Source organism: Pan paniscus, chromosome 15 (assembly GCF_029289425.2).
Source record: "Pan paniscus chromosome 15, NHGRI_mPanPan1-v2.0_pri, whole genome shotgun sequence".
Taxonomy (NCBI): Eukaryota; Metazoa; Chordata; class Mammalia; order Primates; family Hominidae; genus Pan; species Pan paniscus.
The window spans coordinates 83137685-83159704 of record NC_073264.2 but is presented as its reverse complement, the minus strand read 5'-3'; the positions used below and the strand labels follow the sequence as shown (position 1 = coordinate 83159704).

At 39.6% G+C, this 22020-nt stretch overlaps 1 protein-coding gene and 1 long non-coding RNA gene across 4 annotated transcripts in view; one reads left to right on the top strand and one right to left on the bottom strand.

Moving 5' to 3' along the window:
* The window catches only part of LOC129393842 (uncharacterized), a 1009906-nt gene that overhangs the window by 584765 nt on the left and 403121 nt on the right, over window positions 1-22020 (bottom strand). The window lies entirely within an intron of this gene.
* The window catches only part of LOC117975863 (uncharacterized), a 42889-nt gene continuing 38715 nt past the window's right edge, over window positions 17847-22020 (top strand). Inside the window, exon 1 of the long non-coding RNA XR_008620940.1 lies at window positions 17847-18019. This is a non-coding gene — a long non-coding RNA (uncharacterized LOC117975863). The remainder of the gene's footprint in view (window positions 18020-22020) is intronic.

The window sequence follows — 22020 nt, the reverse complement described above, 5'->3', positions numbered from 1 at the left end:
TAATGACATTAAGAAACATCTAGAGGCTATGTGAGAGGGGCCCATTAAAGGTCTTTATTTTTTTCAGGAGTAAAGGACAAGTTATCCCTGAAAGCAGTCATTTTAAGAAAAGACAAAGTCTGGCAGGCAAGGAGAGGAGCAAAATTGAGGACAGAATATTATCCAAATTTGTCTTAAAGAGCATCCCCCATGGACTGATCCAGATCTAAATAGGGAAGATTGTCAGCATACAACTTGAAAGATCTATGTCTAATTGTAAAATGTTGAGAAATGAGGCAGTCAACTTGCTGCCAGACACTGGGACCCCAGAATCAGGGCAGGCTTAAAGGAGGAAGGTGCTGCCACATTAAGACACCAGAGACTTCGCAGAACTGCCATGGAATCATGGCTTCATGGCATACTTCAGAACCAATACCAGGAACCACAGTTGAGGTGGCAGTGGGGAGGGGGCACCCACAGCCCAGCAGACACTGAAGGCTCCAGAGGCAGGTTCCAAACCAGGGGAAGAGAAAGCCGAAAACCATGAGCTCATACTATGACTTCTTTGTGAGCATACATGAGACATGACCTGGTCACTTCCAGAAATAACAAGGAGATTTCTCAGGGTGCAGAAGCCTCACTGAGATAGATAATGATAATTATTATTTATTGAGCAATGACTAGGTATCAGACATTGTGTTAACTGCTTTTCTTATATTCATTCAATACCTACAACAAACCTATAAGATAGGTTCTATAAGTACCACCACGTTACATGTGAATACACTTAGACTCAACTTTTATTTTTAATGGTCTGAGAAAACATAGGTGAGGTACATTTGTAACCAGTAAGGAATTAGAAGGCTGCGCCTTCAACACACTGGAATATTTCACAAGTCTGTTAGCTGAACATTTTCCTGGCATATAACCAGGTGCAAAGTAGATAAATAAACTCAACCATTCAGCACTGGAGATGGGTTCTTGTTTCAGGGGCCCTAGGATACCTTTTGTCTGAGAAGAGCCCTAAACACATTGACATATTTCTTTCACCTCCTGCCAACTTTCTGGTCAATAGCATTGAACTACCTCAGTTTCCTTACCTGTGACACTTCTCCTTATTGATGCAGAATCTTATTCAATACAGAACTGTGTTTGACTGGAGTCTGAAACCGCTTTTAGAATTAGAAAAAGAACAAAGTAACATAAAAAATCAAAGTAAGATAAGTTCTCAAAGTAAGAAAACAGTTAAGTTTCAAAATATGTGATGTAAATTTCATGCAACATTGGATTGCCAATGGCTAACTAAAAATTAAACTGGACAATTTGTAAGTAGTAAGTACAAAATGACACAATTTTCTGTTTAACTTTTAATTTCTTAACATTTGTGTTTCAGTTTACAATACACCAAATATTTTTGCATTCATTATCTTATAGGATTCTTAGAATATTTGCAGGATTTTGGCAAGTGCTCATTAGAGAGGCAGAATAGAATAGAATAGATAGAATAGAATAGAATAGAATAGAATAGAATAGAATAGAATAGAATAGAATAGAATAGAATAGAATAGAATAGGAGCCAGAATGTCTGGGTTGCAAATCTGATTTTGCCTTTTATTGTCTGTACAAACTTAACCAAATAACAATCTTCTTAGGACTCAGTTTCTTCAACTATAAAATGGGATGACAATAATAGTAATGAGAAAAGAACTTTTATCTGAGGAATACAAGTCGTTTTAATTATCAGGCCCAGAGAGACAATAAAATGAGACTGCAATCATATCCTACTCTCCCCTTTGAACTATGTATTCATCTATTGAAACTGCATTCTATTGCTGCTGGTAGTTATAGATCAACCTAATAATGCCATACCAGACACTTTAACTCACACTCTACAGCTTAACAATGGATAGCCAATCACTAATCAATGTTATTTCTGTAAACCAATGAGAATTCCTGAAAAACAACTTTGTATCAACCCACTCCCTGTCCCCTTTTTCACTGCCTTTAAAAATTCACTGGTAGCTGTTGCTAATCAGAGTAAATATTCAGGGCAACTTGAATCTATTCTTCCTTCTGGTTTGCAATCCTCAAGTTGGGTTCAGATACATTCTCTGCTTATATTAATTTTGCCTGAGCTTCTTCCTTCTAGACTGACAGTACCTGGTGTGTGGGAGACAAATAGATGACATGCTATATGTGAAGTGGCTGGCACAGTGCTTGGCCCATAATAAACACCTTACTCCATGCCAGGTGCAGCTACCAGTGCTTCACATAATTAATTAATTTAGCCCTCATGACAACTCTACAAAGTAGATACTACTACCCATGTTTCACAGGTCAGAAAGCCAAATCACAACGAGGCTCATAACTTGCCCAAGTGCATATATTCTCTGCATGTTCAATCTTTTATTCTTTTTTTCTTCTTAGTAGAAGCATTCTCTTGTTTACAGATAAAAAAACAAATCTTATAGAAAGGACCTGCCCATGTTATTTCATTAGAAAGTTGTAGAATTGGAATTTATGCCTACATTCTTTACCCTATTCACACGATGAACAGAAGATTATATAATTGTATGAACATTTTATTTCACAAGGTATATGAAAACTCTGTTCTTGTACACCAACATTTATTCAAATGTTAATATAAATATGGCTTATATGAAATAGAGTTTTTAAAAGAAAATGAAAACCTTAAAAATGACTGTTAAAAAAGCAGGCTGACTAATAGGGAATCCTTCAATATACCCCTGAGGAATCAATTTAAAATTCAGGATTCGTGGAATTACTAGATAATTAAGTTGTTTATCAGTGGTTCTTAACATTAATTTATGTTATGAACAATTGTTCTTTTTTTCTTCTTTCGAGCTCCCAACCCACTTGGTATAGATGGAAATAAAACACTCAGTGAATGAATAAACAAACACCAATGAAACAATTATTCTGGACCCACCTCCACACAACTCACTGCAGGAAACCAGCACAGAAGTGCAAATGAAACAAAAATACCAGCATTGATCTAGTACCAACCTACCACTGACAGAAAATCCACAGTCATTCTGTAAACATGGTAAGAACATGTAGTTACTAAAAAGAGTGTGCACTAAGTTCATCCCCAGAATCAAGTGCTATAGATTCTCACAGTTTTTTAAAGGTGCTCTAACCCTTTCTGCTTTGCTTCATTTTTGTTTTGCTTTTTCCTTTATTTAATTCTTCCTCTTTTTTCAACATTTTAAATTATTTATGAACAACATTTTTCTAGCATAAGAGTTTGCATAGGGAGTTGAGCCTGTAGTTGCCTGGCCTTTGGTGGGCCATGGTTTCTGTGATTGCCTGTTTGCCATCACTGGGCATGGAAGAAGGAAAGGATACCCAAATTAATCCCCAGGTTTCAGACATACTTCTCCCTCACCCCCGTTATCTGGTAGCAACCCTAGTTTTTCATGGTAATCAAGGCTGATGACATTACTAGTTCATTAGCTTCTTTCTTTGCTTGCTGATCCATTAGTATAAAAAAGCTGAAGAAACTAAACGACAATCATGGTTTAAAGTGCAGTGTTTAAATTATTTACTGTCTCCTGATGGAAGTGTTTCTTTCTGGGAACTGGAAACTATTGGTACAGAGGCTTATGTTGTGGGATGGGAAGCACAAATCTTCAGTTCAAATGGATCCTTTAGAGTTAGGGTGAGATGGACCAATTTTACTCTCCCTTGGTTCTTGAATCCATATATTCCAGGTACTGGGGGCACAGCATTTTATATTGGTCATTGTTTCAGCTCCTGTGCTACACTTTGGAGGTCAGCATCCCAAATCCACACTTGTTAGCCTTGACCTTGTACTCTAGCCAGGTCTTTAACAGACAATCCATCATTATGTTTTTCAGCCAATTCTGGATAATGCCATACACAATAGCTAGTATATCCTTCTTCTTTGCCATCCAGTGGGTTTCTTGATCTAAGGCAATGTCATCAGATCAGGCATTCTAAGTGCCTTCTGAAGATGGTGCTAGCAAATACAAAGGGGGTAATGAAGACAAACTCCAATCTAGAAGAGGTATGTACAGCTCTGGAAAGAAAGAACTTCATCTTCTCCAAGAAACAAGGAAACGTGAAAAATATATGCATTGACCACCCTCCCTTAGGACATTAACTCCCTTGTGCTTCTGGATTGGGCACTAAGATGTACATGTAAATGTACAGCGTCTCCAATCCCCTACATCAAGAAAGCCCAGTGCAGGAAATGAGAGGTTTGAAGCATGAGATGAGCCCACAGATTGCTGGTTGCTTTAGCAGCAGCTGGAATAAAACAGCACAAGGCGAAGATGAACTCAGGCAGCCCATAATATAGGGCTTCCTTTTTAAACAGCACTGTAACTTTAAAAATTATAGTGACCTGTTACATGGTTACAAGACTCATGGACACAGTCATCTAAGAGTAGTAGCAGACATTCATAGCAAACATTCATATGGCAGTTTCTATTTGCCAGATATCCATCTAATGGCTTTACATATATTAAGTCATTTAATCATCACCACCAACCAATGGAAGAATATAATCATGCAGTTGAGGAAGCTGAGGCACAGAGTGGTTAAGTAACTTACTAGCATAATGCTAGCAAGTGAAAGAGCCAGGACTTAAACACAGATTTTCATACTGCCTAAAAGGTAAATGGCTCTGCGACAAGTGTGAAATAAGAGAAAGAGTTAATGTGCAGGCAACTAAAAGCCAGAAAGAGTTTCGAGCTGAGGATGATCTTGGGAGTAAGGGAGAATGAAGGAGATTTTATCCTACGACTTACAGAGCTGTATCATCTGCTTGTGACCACAGCAAATGGCCCAGGTTATTGTAGCCTTTGATTTACTGTGTTGGAACTTGTCAAAGCACAAGGTAAATGCCTCTCAGATAAGATGAAAGAAACAAAAATCACAGCTTACATGACTTACAGCAGAAATTCTTAGATATTTTGTTCCATGGATCCCTTTGTCATTCTGGCAACAGAATGACTTTTTTTTTTTTTTTTTTTAAGACAAAGTCTCACTTCCATTGCCCCGGATGGAATGCAGTGGCATGATCTCGGCTTACTGCAGCCTTGACCTCCCGGGCTCAAGCAATCCTCCCACCTCAGCCTCCTGAATAGCTGGGACTACAGGCACATGCCACCATGCCTGGCTAATTTTTTGCATTTTTAGTAGAGACAGGGCTTCACCATGTTTCCTAGGCTGGTCTCAAACTCCCAAGCTCAAGTGATCTGCCCATCTCGGCCTCCCAAAATGTTGGTATTACAGGCATGAGCCACTGAGCCCAGCCAGAATATTTTTAAATGCATAATAGGCAACTGATGACAAAGGAAACCAAATGAGTTAACAACATTATTATAAAGAAACAAATTTTATGAAATAATATATGCATCTTCTATATCACACACTAAATGATAAGATCTTGCTGGAGTAACTGCCACAATTTCAAAAACATCTTTCAGATATATGAGACAATCGTAGTAAGAAATATTTCCGGTGTTCTTTTAGTTTGGTGAAGCATAATTGTTATACAAAAGTTGTACGTATTTATCGTATACATCTTGATGAGTTTGGACATGAATATATAGCTATGATGCCAACACCACAATCAGGGTATCACCATTTCTATCACCTTCAAAAATCTCCTGTGTTCTTTTGTGTGTATGAGCTTGTTTGTTTGTTTGTTTTTTGATTAGAACACAACATAAGATCTATCCTCATATATTTTAAAATGCACAATATCATATTGTTAACTACAAATACTACATTGTACAACAGATCTAGAACTTATTCATCTTGCATAACAGAAACTTTATACCTGTTGAAAAATAATTTTCCGTTTCCCTCTTCCTGACTCCCTTGCAACCACCAATTTATTCTTCATTTCCATGAGTTTGACTATTTAAATATCTCATATAAATGGAATCATGCAGTAGTTGCCCTTCTGTGACTGGTTTATTTTACTTAATATCTTCTAGGTTCATCCATATTGTTGCAGAATTTCCTTTATTTTTACGGCTAATATTCCACTGCACTTCTATACCACATTTGCTTTATCCAAGATGTAAATTTTTTCCATTCAAACTAATCGAGCCCCAAATTCTTTGACACACACTCTGCAGAATCACATGATGCCTGGAGACAGACAGGAAAATGAAAATATTCAGTGTAGGAGCAATGGGGAGGGATTCCACTTCTTAAAGTTCACCCAGTGTCCCTATGCAGTTTAAGCTAAATATGCAAATGGATAAACAGCAGCAAATAGTGATTCCCACACTCCTGTAACTCCAATTATGTGTATGTGTGTGCATGTATTTATTGGTGTATTGAGGTGGAGGATGGACAGACATTGGAATTGATTACGTGAATTGCATTGTGTCAAGATCAGCATTATGGTGGTAAGTATTATGTGGGATGTTGACATTTAGAAGTTTCTTATGGCAATTTATGCCACTAAAGAGCATCTTCTTGTTACTATATGTTTTATTACATAAGCAATGCTGGCATTCAAGTGCTCCCTAAATTAATTTAGCAAAAAATTAGATGAAAGATTTTCTCTAATAAACTTTCATCTCTTCTTTCCTTTTAATTCTTCACACAACCTATACATACAATAAGAGGAGCTTAAAAATAAAACCATTAAGGCACATTTCTTTCAAGAACCAAAAAGCTAGCAGAAGGGGCAGGAGTATTCAGAGAATGAGATACTAATGTTAAATTGGTGTTTTTCACATACATTTTCGAATCTCCCAAGCAGACATATTCATATTCATCCATAAATACAGAAACAGGATCCAAGGACGAATATAAAATACTTTTGTACCAGCTGCCACTTGAAGAATACCAAGACTTACTCTTTCAGTGTAATTGAGAGGGGCATTGACATAGAATATAGAGTGGAAATCAGAACTCTTAGTCCTGAATTCTAAGGAGTCCATCTAAACAGTCAGTAAATCTAGGGAGGTTGCATGAACCACTGATTTTATATTTTGTATTTGAAGTCTTGATGTTACTAGAAACTAATAATGATTATAATACTAGGAAGTAATCAATTAATTATCATTGTAATGACTAGTGTAAAATTAAGTTATAAAACAGCTTTAATAAATCAAGAGACATGGACACAATCTAAAAGGGTACTGTGGAATTGCATTTTCATTAAGTTGTTAGAGGACACAGTTTACCAATAACAGATTATCACAGGACTATTATCCAAGGTCATTCCTAGACAGACAAGGTTGTGGAAGGGTCCTGCGACATACAGTCTTCAACCAACTACAATATATTTCCCCATCAGGAACTTGTGTTTAAAGAGTATTTACTGATTAAATACTAGAAGCCTCCAACAAGATCCAAAACTTAGGCTGCCACAAGCCAAAGAGCACCTGGGGCTACCAGAAGTGGGAAGAAACAAGCAAAGACCCTTCCCTCGGGGCTTAGGAGGAAGCATAGCCGAGCTGACACCTTGATTACAGACTTCTAGCCTCCAGAACTGTGAGAAAATACGTTTCTTTTGTTTTAAGCCATTACATTTGTGATAATTTATTATAGTAGAACTAGAAAATAAATTCCTTAGGAGTTTTGACTTAGGCCAGAGAGAAATGCCACCAGCGAGATTTGATAGGGGAGCGATACAATCAGATTTAAAGCTTAAAATGATGACTGACTACACCGGAAAATAAAGACTGGCAGGGGAGCAAGATTTGTTGAACAGAAATTAAAGATTGTAGCAATAAAACTGGAAGTTATGTAGCTAAGAATTAGACCCGGTCATATCCCATAAGAGTTGTTCTAGCAAAAGCACTATGGCTTCTGCTGCTTGGCTGCAACACTGTAGCTCAAATGAAGACACTCCACATTGGAAGCCAAACATCCTGTGACTTCTCCTGAAGAATTCAACCTGTCCACCACTACCTGAACCCAAAGATTGATCCTGCATATGCTTTGTCTTCATTGTCCTCCTCTTGGGGAAAAAGGTCTCCTGTCATGTAACTTAGCAATACAGAAAGTTGTGTAAACAAATTCTAGTGTCCACTTTAGTGTGACTTATTCAGAATGTAAACATTTCCAAACACAGAAGGAAATTTTAAATCTCTACAATGCCTAGTAAATGGAATTATCAAACCACTCACTCTGTATTTATCTATCTATTTATTTATTTATTTATTTATTTATTTATTTATTTATTTATTTGAGACAGAGTCTCACTCTGTCGCCCAGGTTGGAGTGCAGTGGCACGATCTCCACTGACTGCAACCTCTGCCTCCAGAGTTCAAGTGATTCTCCTGCCTCAGCCTCCCGAGTAGCTGATTACAGGTGCCTGTAATCCAAGGGACTACAGGTGCCCACCACCACACCTGGCTAATTATTTTTTATTTTAAGTAGAGACAGAGTTTCACCATATTGGCCAGGCTGGTCTTGAACTCCTGACCTCAGGTGATTCACCTGCCTCGGCCTCCCAAAGTTCTGAGATTACAGGTGTGAGCCACCGCAACCAGCCCCGTCATTTAATATACTTGTTCTCGCAAAGTGCTGGGATAACAGGCATGAGCCACCACGCCTAGCCACCACTCACTCTTTAACCAGAAATCTGGGATTCATATTTAATTTCTCTCTTCTTTTATCTCCCTGTCCAATCAATATTCAAATTATGTTGATTTTATAAGCTTGACCAGGTATGGTGGTTCATGCCTGTAATCCCAGCACTTTAGGAGGCCAAGGGTGGTGGATTGCTTGTGTCCAGAAGTTCCAACATGGTGAGACTCCATCTCTACAAAAAAAATACAAAAGTTAGCCAGGTATAGTGATGCATGCCTGTAGTCCCTACTACTTGGGAGGCTAAGATGGCAGGAGGAGGATGGCTTGAACCCAGAACCCAGGAGGTTGTAATGAGCCAAGATCATGCCGTTGCACTCCAGCCTGGGTTATAGAGTGAAAACTCGTCTTTAAAAAGGGGGTGGAGCTGAGTGTCCTATCTCACTCACTCAACATGGTAGAGAACATAGATAACATCTGTGCAATAATCAACATAAACAACTCATTCCCATGAGGGGGTCAGAGATACGACCTTCATGACCTAGCCCTTGCCTGCTTCTCTGAAGTCATACTCCTCATCCTATACTAATCTTTAGCCACCGTGGCCTGCTCTCTGCTTTTTGAATAGCCCGAATTATTTCCTACCTCAGGATTTTTGTATATCCCCATCACCTACCAGGAACATCCTTTTCTCCATTCTTCTAGTGGATATTCATTTTCAGATTTTTGCTTCAATGTTTGTTTCTCAGGAAAACCTTTAGAATATGTAGTTTCTCCCCAATTTACTGATGCAGAACAATGTACATTTTTCCTTCACAGTAGTTACCATGTAGGATCATATTTGAATTTTAAAGCAGATAGCTCTAGGAGGTTTCTCCTAGGCAACAGGTACTAAAAATTTTCTAATTGTTATTAATATCATCCTAATAAAAAATGACCTCACCTTTGCTGTTGGCTTCATCTTTCCTAAGGAAACATAATCCAGCTGGCATGCACATGTAATTCAATAGGCCACCTACTTTATTTCTCTGATGTCTGCTCTACCTCCAGCAAGTTTTGAGGCTCGGTCACTGGGGTGACAGAGATGCAATGCTGAAAGGATTTGAGCATTGAAAGGCTGATTTTATTCAGACTATATATATATGCATCTAAGATTGGCCAGTCAAATTCACTATGATGTTGCTACAAAATTCTTTGATGATGGCTATTTGGAAACATAAGTCCTGTCTTTTATAAATGGGGCCTGGTACTTCTTGGGGATTTAGAATAATCTTTAATGATATATGCTGAATTTAGCAGAGCAAAGAAAAGGGCACACTCACCCTGATGGGGCATCTCTTAATAAAAGTGGAATGTTAAAAATACACTTTAACATTTTGTAAATTCTTTCCCAGGCATTTATGGCTGAACATTGCCTTAAAGAGAGCTCTGCTGCCAATTACTTTCTTTATTGCCAATGGTTTAACATAAATAAGATGCATTCTCATATAATTGCATATTCACATTGCTTCACAAAATATAAGAAGAAAAGATAAGGCCGGGCGCGGTGGCTCACGCCTGTAATCCCAGCACTTTGGGAGGCCGAGGCGGGTGGATCACGAGGTCAGGAGATCGAGACCATCCTGGCTAACACGGTGAAACCCCGTCTCTACTAAAAATACAAAAAATTAGCCGGGCGTGGTAGCGGGCGCCTGTAGTCCCAGCTACTCGGGAGGCTGAGGCAGGAGAATGGCGTGAACCCGGGAGGCGGAGCTTGCAGTGAGCCGAGATCGCGCCACTGCACTCCAGCCTGGGCGACAGAGCGAGACTCCGTCTCAAAAAAAAAAAAAAAAAAAAAAAGAAGAAAAGATAAATAGCCATTTCACCTTGCTATGTGTTGTTTTATAACCGGCAAATGGTAAAATGTTAATACTATGCAAATGTTGTTCTCAATTAATATAGGAATGTATATTGATAATTCTTCAAGTATGTCCCTAAACGTTTCTCTTCTCTAAGACCAAAAAAAAAAAAAAAAAACAATGAAAAGAGACTTCGTTAATGGTGGGGCTCCATCATATGGGAAAGCCCAAAAAAAACAATATAAGGTTTTTCTGACTGTCGACAGTTCTGGCTAATCTCATTAAAGAAACCTTCTTCATCAGCTTATGTCAATGGATAGATCCTGAACATAAGGCAAAAAGAAGGGGTGTGGAGGGGAAAAACATATTCCACATTACCCAGTTAGAGGCTCAGTTAACCATCACACATGTTGACCATACACTGAGAAAAAGATAAAGGAACATGTACTTCTTTGAAGATTATATAGAATAATCACTATTGTCAGGCACTTTGTAGGTAAGGATAATTTCTAATAAAATATGTAGCAGCATCAACCATTGCATAAAACACTCAAAAGTCCTCCTCCTGACAACCCTCAGGAACCCTATTTACTTATATAGGAAGGAAGAAAGAAAGCCTCGAAGTGTCTCTTGGCTTCCCCTACTGACCCTCCAATATTCAGGGACACCACAACAACACTCTAATTTGGACCTAGAGCCATGTGTTCTCTCTAAAGCATTTAGCCTTAAAACCGTTACTGATGGAGTTACTCAACTCAGGGCTCAATGCCAGAGCTGCCCAGGCAACCATTGTTGGCTCCAAACTGTCATCATTACACAGCTCTCCTTCTGAGAGCCAGAGCTGATGGAAATCAAGTTGCTTCATCTGGCAGAATTATCTCTATGTCTAAGGAAATACAAACTCTGGAAGAGTGAGGCAATCCTATAAAAAGATTCTGTCCTGATCTTCAAGGAAAAAGTTGTATTGGTTGTTGAGCATGATACATTCAGTCCCCAAATTTTTGTTGACATGGAACACTTTGGTCAAAGGATATTTATTATTATTTTTTTCACGTTTTATTTTGTTTTTAATTGACAAATATTCTATCTATGTATAGGGTACAATCAGATGCTTTGATACACATGTGTATTGTGGAATGATTAAATTTGGCTAATTAAGATATCTATCACCTCAAATACTTATCATTTCTTTGTGATGAGAACATTTAAGATCCACTTGTTTGATTTTCAATTCCAAAAATATTTTTTCATTTTTAATTATTTTTATTGTGGTAAAATAGAACATAAAGCTTGCCATTTCAACAATTATTAATACAATTTAGTAATATAAATAACATTCGTGATGTTGTACAATTATCACTATTTCCAAAACTTTTCTATAATTCTAGATACTTTGTACACATTAAGCAATAACTCACCTTTTCTCCTCCCCACCATCTTCTAACAACTTCTAATCTACTTTGTCTCTGTATATAAGTGTAATAATAACAATATCCATCTTTTTTAATTATCATAATGTTTTCAAGATTTATCCATGCTGTAGCATGTATCAGAGTTTCATCCTTTCTTACGTCTGTGTAGTATTTCACTGTATGTATATACCTCAGTTTTGCTTATTATTTTATCTGTTGATGGACACTTGAGTTGTTTCTACCTTTTGGCAATTGGGAATAATGCAGCAATAAACATACAAGTATCTAAGTCCCTGTTTTCAGTTTTGGGGGGTATACACCTACAAGTAAAATTAATAGGTCATATGGTAAGAAATTCTATTGCTATGTTTAACTTTTTCTGGAGTGCCAAACTGTTTTCCAAAGCAACTGCACCATTTTACATTCTGTTTATTTGTTTGTTTGTTTGTTTTCTCCTGAAACGGTGTGTGAAACACATAAAGGCAGGACAACTCTAGTGGAAGCTTCTTGAGTTAGGCTCTGAGGAAACATCTGGAAAGCTTTGGCTTCTCCAAACACCTTGAAAAAGCCCTCCAATCTCTCTGTCAACAGATGACAGAAGGGAGACCACAGGGTCTGAGCAAATTCCCAGCAATTCATGCAGCTAGTTAGTGTTCAATGAGGGTCTCAAATACAGAGTGCTAAATCCAGGTGAGATTATATTCCCTGCTGGTTGCATCTCGCTAAATTGGGCGTGTTTTCCTTTAATAGTCTACTCTTTTGCCTTTCCAAACACAAATAGCTAAAGATGTTAAAGTGAATATTTGACTTCCAAAATCTTCCCTAGATGTCATAAGATGAAGAGGGTTTGTGCAATTACATACATCCATGGGTTGTATTTACAGAAACTTAATTGTTCAGCTATAAATAGTAATTTCCCCTTTCTCCTTGTGTTATAATTTCAGAAAAAGTACCAACATTGAAAGAAAACTGAATACTTTGACAATAGTACTAAAGGAGATGAAAGGGTAGTTTTACCCTCCCAAGTTACAGCCAATCTCCTTGTCCTTACTGTCACTCATGTTATTTCACATGGGTCGTAAATTTATGAGGCAGAACAATGTGGCCTCTACAGTCCTGATCACTGGACCTGAGATGAAAAGGTGAACCCGTATTGATCCACAGCCTCCTAACATGCAGGCAATATGTTCTCCGGAGGTGAAAACTCCAAAATAATCTGCATTGTGATTGCCACTAATTTCACAACTTTTACAGGCCAGGCTTTATGATATATTCAATCAAAGAAGCTTGAGATTACAGGCAAGTTCCTAATTCAGGACTTAACAAAACAAAGGTTGTTTGTGTTTCATACCACTGACAAATATAGGAAGATATGGTATAGTACCTGGTTCATGCAGTTACTTAAAATCCAAGCTACTTCCAACAAGTAGCTCTGCCATTCCATTTTCTACTGGATATTTGCATTTGTCCAACTGGTGAGATAAATGAGAGAGGGCATAGAATGTAGTGTATTAGTTTGCTATGATGGCTCCTGTAAAAATGTACCACAAACTTTAGTGTCTGAAAAGAATAGAAATGTCCTCTCTCACAGTTCTGGGCATGGGGAGTTGAAATCAAAGTATTGTCAGGGTCATGCTCTTGCCTAATCCTCTAGGAGAGGATTCCTCCTAGATTCTTCTAGCTTCTGGTAGTCCCAGGCATTCATTGTCTTGCAGCTGCAGCACTTCAAGTATTTGTTTCCTCTGTTACATAGCAACATGTGACTGGTGTCCTTAATCCAATAAGGACACCAGTCACATTGGATTAAGAACACACCCTACACGATTCAAGTCATAGCAATAGAGAATTTTCTTTGGTCCAGGCCCGAAAGTAGTATATTTTACACCCACAGCTGTTTTATTGGCTAGAACTCGGTCACATGATCTCACCCATCAGGCAGGAAGTCTGAGGAATACAATTCATCTACTGGGTTTGGTGACTATGTAACATCGACTGCGCCACAAGCAGTCACTGTGCAACCCAGCTATTCAATCCTCAACCTTCCGTTGGTGAAATATATTAAAAACATTGTCGTTAGTTAATTTTAAATATTATCAAATATATATACTTAAAAATAACTGAACTACATTTTTATCCATGAAAAGGTTTATGTTCTTAAACTAGGATCTGAGTAAAATGCTAGAAAAGTGTGTTAAGAAAGAATATGAGTAGAAAAGGGAACCTGGGATGATTTCCAGCCTCATATACTTGACTATTCAACTTGGGTTAGAGAAAAAAAGATATATGATAATTTTTGTTGTTATTGTTTTGTTTAATTTTTAAAATTTTTACTATTTAAATTTTTCATTTTTAGTTTTTTGTGGGGACAGAGTAGGTGTATATATTTATGGGATATATGAGATATTTTCATATAGGCATGCAATGCCTAATAATCACATCATGGAGAATGGGGTATCCATCCCCTCAAGCACTTACCTGGTGTGTTACAAACAATCCAATTATATGCTTTTACTCTTTAACATATTTCATTCATCATTTTATTATTGTAATAAATCAAAGGGGTGACCTCTGAAATTTCAGATGGGTCTTTAAAAAATGGGCTTTGAAGGTTTTATTTCTCATGTCACAATGTGGTTAGGTAAAACAATATGGGCCAGGCATGGTGGCTCATGCCTATAATCCCAGAACTTTGGGAGGCCGAGGCGGGTGGATTACCTGAGGTCAGGAGTTCGAGACCAGCCTGGCCAACACGGTGAAACCCCCATCTCTACTAAAAAGACAAAAATTAGCTGGGCATGGTGGCAGGTGCCTGTAATCCCAGCTACTTGGGAGGCTGAGGCAGGAGAATCACTTGAACCCGGGAGGCGGAGGTTGCAGTGAGCTGAGATCACGCCACTGCACTCCAGCATGGGTGGCAAAGCGAGACTCCATCTCAAAATATATATATGGAAATTTGGTTTATATCAGGCACTCTCTCTAGTTGAATCTGACTCACAATCTGACAGAAATGTTAAGTCAGTTAACAAGTGTGGCTGACTGTTGGCTTTCTTTTCAATTTTCCATACTCAGAGAAACAAATCTTGCTCAAGTGAAAGTATGTCTAGCTGTAGGAGATGAATTTTGATCCACAGTCCCCTACCACGCAGGCAACATGGGTCGTTGAAGTCACTGCATCTGCAGCATCTGCAGAAGTGCAAACTGTAGTTGGCGTAAGTAAATTATGGCAAATCTGTTGACAGCTAGTAATTGGTCAAGGTATGTCACATGACCCAGTTCTGGAAAATGAAATGCAATGAAAATTCCCCAAGAGAAGCTTTTAATTTTTTAATTTGAAAAAATATATATTTATTTTTCTTTGATGATGAGAGAAACACTCAGAGAAAGCCCTTTCTCCGTTTTAGTCCTATACCTAGTTTAGAATTCTGTCACGTAAAGATTAATGCTTGGAGCTGCAGCCACCATGTTGCAACTAAGGGAGGAGTCACCGTCAAGATATTAAGAATAGTACAGTGGCAAAATTAGGTAATTGCATTTGAGTCAACAAAACAACCCTTGGACTGCCTACCATCAGATTTCTTGTTAAGTAAAAAATAAGCATCCATATGATCTGAGCTGATTTTAATCAGGTGATCTGTACTTGTAGTCAAATGTATCCTGGCTCATACAATATGCAAATGCCTAGGATGCCAACATTAACTGTCCACAGTCTCTGTCAGTTAAATTCAAGAGGTCTTCAATCTGCGTGTTCCCCTCCTCTTTTTAAGTAGTCATTCCTGACAAGGGAAAGAAATAATATTTGGCTCAACTACACCTACAGATTAGTATGGGAAGATTGCTGAATTCATGGTAACCCATATAAAAGAGACAAATCCTGATTATTCATCTTGTTTCCAAGTATCAGTCTTTCTCTATCAGATAAAATGTGGGTATAGAAATTTTCCATACTAGACATCTGAGTTGCATCCTGGATTTGGAGTTGGCCTTGTCCTAATCTTAAACTGCTGAAGTTCTGATATGCTCTGACATGCTACTTTGTTCTTCCCAGAGCCTTTCTCTGGGTATGAATCTTCTTACCTCAACTCACAACTAGAGACTGCGTTTTGTAAAATGAGGATCTCAAATCTTAGCTCTTTTTTTTTTTTTTTTTTTTTTTTTTTTTTTTGAGATGGAGTCTTGCTTTGTAGCCCAGGCTGGAGTATAGTGGCGCAATCTCGGATCACTGTAACCTCTGCCTCCCAGATTCAAGAGATTCTTCTGCCTCAGCCTCCTGAGTAGCTGGGATTACAGGCGTGCACCACCATGCCAGCTAATTTTTGTACTTTTAGTAGAGACAGGGTTTCACCATGTTGGCCAGGCTGGTCTCGAACTCCTGACCTCAGGTGATCGACCTGCCTCAGCCTCCCAAAGTGCTGGGATTACAGGCGCACGCCACCGCACCTGGCCCCGTCATCTAATATACTTGTTCTTACAGTTCCTCCATTGCCCTGTTCACTGTAGTAAATCCCTGGTGTTGCTTTATTCCAGGACCATATCAAAGTTTGTCACACTCTCTGTAGAGTTTTTGCCATTGTTCCTTGTGTCTTCAGCCCTCCAGTGTATTCTGCATCTATCCTCTTCCCTGCAAGTGCATGTTGCTGCTCAGGCACCTGGATGCCTCCTTCCCAAACTGGCATTGGCTAGAGGCAGCAATGAGAAGTAGTATGAAAAGGCCCAGGACCAAAGGTCAGACAAAATGAAATGCAGTTGTAGTTCCATACCACACTGGCTGTGTGACCACAAAAAAAATCACTTCACCTCTCTGGGCCCCAGCTTTGTCATCTGTAAAATGAAGGGGATAAATTTAATGAACTCTAAGGTCTGTCCCTGCAGATCTCCAAAATGAAAAGCAAAGCTTTGAGCTGGTTTGACCATAATCATTTATTTTCACAGCATGAGTCTTTCAAAAGTTTGCCTTTTATTTGAAGTTTCTTCCATTTTCCTGATTTTGTTTTCTTCCTGAATAACTCTGATTCTCCTTCCGAAGGTCATTCTCTATTTCTGTTATAATATCCTAAAAAATTGTGCTCTATGAAATAGCTAGGCTTCTTACCAAAGCACGATGTAACACTCTTACCCTTTAGAGGATTCTCTCTTTCTTCTCTCACTCTTTGGAGATAAACATGAAGAAAACTTTGAATATTAGTTAAGTGTGGACCTTCCCATTATATCATCAGTGTTAGAGCAACTCAGTAGAAAACCAAAGAAAAATAACCCCAGGGATATTAATAAACCGATATGAATGTCATAATAGATTAATTGGCTCTGAGAAAGATTTCCTGATTTCTCCATCCCACTGTGATTCTTCAATTCGTACACTTATTACATTCTAATCTGTACTAAACAACCTAGCATTTGTATTTTCCTCCTTTACAATATGCAGATACATATAATACTATTTCAAAACCTTTTTGGGTTGAAATAGATAATGGATAAGTGAATTAAAATTATCCAGCCATTAAGATTCTGACTTCAGTGTTCATAACACCAAAAATATATATTTTAAAATAATCTAGATCTAAATGTTCTTCTTTATTAAGGTATTGGGTGGGAAGAGGTGGGTGGAGAGGAGAAGGTAATTCTAGCATAACTCTAAGACTTTCCAGTGCTAATGAGTCAGCTCTGGTACTCAAACTGAAAAAGCCACCCCCGCAGCTGCGTCTGAAAGGCACCCACAGAACTCTCTCATGAGAATATATGTGGAAGAGAGAAAGGTGGGTGTTCAGTTTTCGACACTGATATCTGGTATGCAGCCAATTCCTATGATCTGAATTTGTGAAAGGGAATCTAAGAGGAGGAAGCAGGAAGCAATGGGTTGGATTCATTCCACCTCATAGCTCAGTCATTTTTTGCTCTCTACCCAACAAATTCTGATCAACCACACATTGCTCAACAAATTTGTATTGAACGCTTAATCTATATAAGGCAGTTGATATGGTTTGGCTGTGTCCCCATCCAAATCTCATCTTGAATTCTCATGTGTTGTGGGAGGAACCCAGTGGGAGCTAATTGAATCATGGGGGCAAGTCTTTCCCATGCTGTTCTCATGATAGTGAATGGGTCTCACGAGATCTGATGGTTTTAAAAATGGGAGTTTCCCTGCACAAGCTCTCTTCTCTTTGCCTACTGCCATCCATTTAAGACATGACTTGCTCCTCCTTCCCTTCCACCACGATTGTGAGGCTTCCCCAGCCACGCGGAACTGTAAGTCCATTAAACCTCTTTCTTTTTTAAATTGCTGAGTCTCAGGTATGTCTTTATTAGCAGTGTAAAAATGAACTAATAGAGTAAATTGGTGCCAGTAAAGTGGGGTGCTGCTGAAAAGATACCTGAAAATGTGGAAGGAACTTTGGAACTGGGTAACAGGCAGAGATTGAAATAGTTTGGAGGGCTCAGAAGAAGACATGCAAATTTGGGGAAGTTTGGAACTCTCTAGAGACTTGTTGAATGGCTTTGACCAAAATGCTGATAATGATTATGTACAATAAAACCCAGGCTGAGGTGGTCTCAGATGGAAATGGGGAACCTGTTAAGAACTGGAGCAAAGGCGACTCTTGTTATGTTTTAGCAAAGTGACTGGCAGCATTTTGGCCCTGCCCTAGAGACCTGTGAAACTTTGAACTTGAGAGAGATGATTTAGGGTATCTGGTGGAAGATATTTCTAAGCAGCAAGCATTCAGGAGGCAATTTGGGTTCTGTTAAAGGCATTCAGTTTTATAAGGGAAGCAGAGCATAAAAGTTTGGAAAATTTGCAGCCTGACAATGTGATATAAAAGAAAATCCTACTCTTTGAGGAGAAATTAAGACCAGCTGCAGAAATTTGCATAGGTAACAAGAAGCCAAATGTTAATCACCAAGACAATGGGTGATTATGTCTCTAGGGCATATCAGAGACGTTTGTGGCAGCCCCTCCCTTCACAGGCCCCAAGACCTAGGAGAAAAAAATGATTTCATGGGCTGGGCCCAGGGTCCCTCTGCTGTGTGCAGCCTAGGGACTTGGTGCCCTGCATCCCAGCCACTCCAGCTATGGCTGAAAGGGGCTAATGTAGAGCTTGGGCTGTTGTTTCAGAGAGTGGAAGCCCCAAGCCTCAACAGTTTCCACATGGTGTTGAGCCTGAGGGTGCACAGAAGTCAAGAACTGAGGCTTGGGAATCTCTGCCTATATTTCAGAGGATATATGGAAACGCCTGGATGCCCAGGCAGAAGTTTGCTGCAGAGGTGGGGCCCTCATGAAGAACCTCTGCCACGGCAGTGCTGAAGGGAAATGTGGCGTTGGAGCCCCCACATAGAGTCCCTACAGGGGCAGTGCCTGGTGGAGATGTGAGAAGAGGGACATCATCCTCTAGACCCCAGAATGGTAGAACCCTGACAGCTTGCACTGTGTGCCTGGAAAAGCGGCAGATACTAAAGGCCAGCCCATGAAAGAAGACAGGAGTAGGGCTATATCCTGCAAAGCCACAAAGTTGGAGCTGCCCAAGACCATGAGAACCCACCTCTTGCATCAGCGTGGCCTGCATGTGAGACATGGAGTCAAAGGAAATTATTTTGGAGCTTTAAGGTTTGACTGCCCTGCTGGTTTTCAGACTTGCATGGGGCCTGAAGCCCCTTTGTTTTGGCCAATTTCTCCCATTTGGAATAGCTGTATCTATCCAATGCCTGTACCCCCATTGTATCTAGGAGGTAACTAACTTGCCTTTGATTTTACAGGCTCATAGGCAGAAAAGACTTTCCTTGTCTCTGATGAGACTTTACACTTTGGACTTTTGAGTTAATGCTGAAATGAGTTAAGACTCTAAGGGATTACTGGGAAGATATGATTCATTTTGAAATGTGAGGACGTTAGATTTGGGAGGGGCCAGGGGTGAAATGATATGATTTGGCTGTGTCCTTACTCAAATCTCATCTTGAATTCCCATGTGTTGTGGAGGGAACTCACTGGGAGGTAACTGAGTCAGGGGAGCAAGTCTTTCCCATTCTGTTCCTGTGACAGTGAATAAGTTTCACAAGATCTAACGGTTTTAAAAATGGGAGTTTCCCTACACAAGCTATCTCTTTGCCTGCTGCCATCCATGTGATACTTGACTTGCTCCTCCTTGCCTTCTGCCATGATTGTGAGGATTCCCCAGTCATGTGGAACTATAAGTCCATTAAACCTCTTTCTTTTGTAAATTGCCCAGTCTCACACATGTCTTTATCAGCAGCGTGAAAACAAATTAATGCAGCAATGCATTAGGTACTGTGAGGAATGTGACATGCACAGAGACATGACTGTTGACCTTATGAGGTATTTTAAGACACCAGACATGCCTAGGAAAAGACACACGGTCACATATTGCAGCTCATGCCAAGAGTTAAATCAGGGATACAGGTGTGGATGGTTGTCTGTTTAATCCCTACATGCCCATCTATCACCTCATTCTCTCATTGATCTGGGGCAGGACTCATACCCACTCTGGATGCACAAGAGTCAAGCTAAAAGAAGAGAGTAATTTTACTTGAAGGAAACTTGTGTCTGCTTACAGATCACTCATTCTAGGAGTGGACCAGGGGGAATATCCACACACTTTCTTCCTTCAAGGACCTGAAAGGATGTGAAGCAGTTCCTCCAATTCCACTGAGGGGAAAAATTAGGTGAAACCAACTGACTGATGGACTAAGTGAGATGGCGTTTTGGTGGGACTGAGGGCTTTGAAATGTTGTCATTTGGAGTCACTCTTCCTCTCAACATCCCCCTATTGTTTTCCACCTCGTGAAGATAAAATTCTAAGTCCTGCAAGGTCCTAACATGATCTGGGCCCCCCTCCCTAGCCTGCCTCATCTCTGGCCACTCTCATCCTAGCTCCCTCAGCTCCTGCCACTCTGACCTTCCTGCAGTTCTTTAGGCACACCAAGTTCCCTCCCACCCAAGGATCTTTGTGTCTGCTACCCCTCTACCTGGAGACCCCTTCCCTTAGATGACTGATTCCCTTACATTCATTCAAATCTTTGCTCAAATGTCCACTTGTGAGACACATTGTCCCTTAGCACTCAGATTTCTGACTTCCAGAATGGTGAGAGAACATATTTATGTTGTTTTAAATCACTAAGTTTATGGGAATTTATTACAGCAGCTACTGGGAGCTAATACAGAAAGCAGAGCAGAGAGTAAATGACTGGAGTCAGAAATCTGAACTCTGTTTAACTGATCTAAAATCCAGGTGTCAGGGCAGAGCCAAGATAGCCGACTAGAAATAGTGGTGCTCAGAGACTCCCATCGAAAAAAAACATAATAAGCATGTGAATCCTTCACTGGCAGCCAAGGCTTCCAGGTTCTCTCATCAGAACTCACTAGGAGGCTGGCATGACCCACAGACAGAAGGAAGAACAGTGTGGCGCAGTAGCCCACCTGAGAACCACACAGGGCAGGGGAACCCCCTCCCCCTAGCCAAGGGAGATGGTGAGTGAGCATGCTACCCAGCCAGGGAAACCATGCTTTTTCCAAGGAACTGTGCAACCCATGGATCAGAAGATCCCACTCGCAAACTCATGCCACTAGGGCCTAGCGTCCCAACCCTGGAATGGACAGTTTCTCAGCAGCCTCTCAGCTGGAATCTGCTTAAGCCTGCTGAACTCCCTGGGGGAGGGGTGACCAGCACCAAAACAGCATGGTACTGGTACAAAAATAAAACAGACATATAGACTAATGGAGCAGAACAGAGACCTCAGAAATAACACCACACATCTACAACCATCTGATCTTCAACACACCTGACAAAAACAAGCAATGGGGAAAAGATCTCCTATTCAGCAAATAGTGCGGAGAAAACTGGCTAGCCATATGCAAAAGACTGAAACGGGACCCTTTCCTTACACTTTATACAAAAATTAACTCAAGATAGATTAAAGACTTAAATATAAAACCCAAAACCATAAAAGCCCTAGAAGAAAACACAGGCAATACCATTCAGGACATAGACATAGGCAAAGACTTAATGACAAAAAAAGCCAAAAGCAATTGCAACAAAAGCCAAAACTGACAAATGGGATCTAATTAAACTAAAGAGCTCTGCACAGCAAAACAAACTGTCATCAGAATGAACAGGCAATCTACAGAATGGGAGAAAATTTTTGCAATCTACCTATCTGACAAAGATCAAATTTCCAGAATTTATGAGGAACTTAAGCAAATTTACAAGATAAAACAAACAACCCCATCAAAAAGTGGG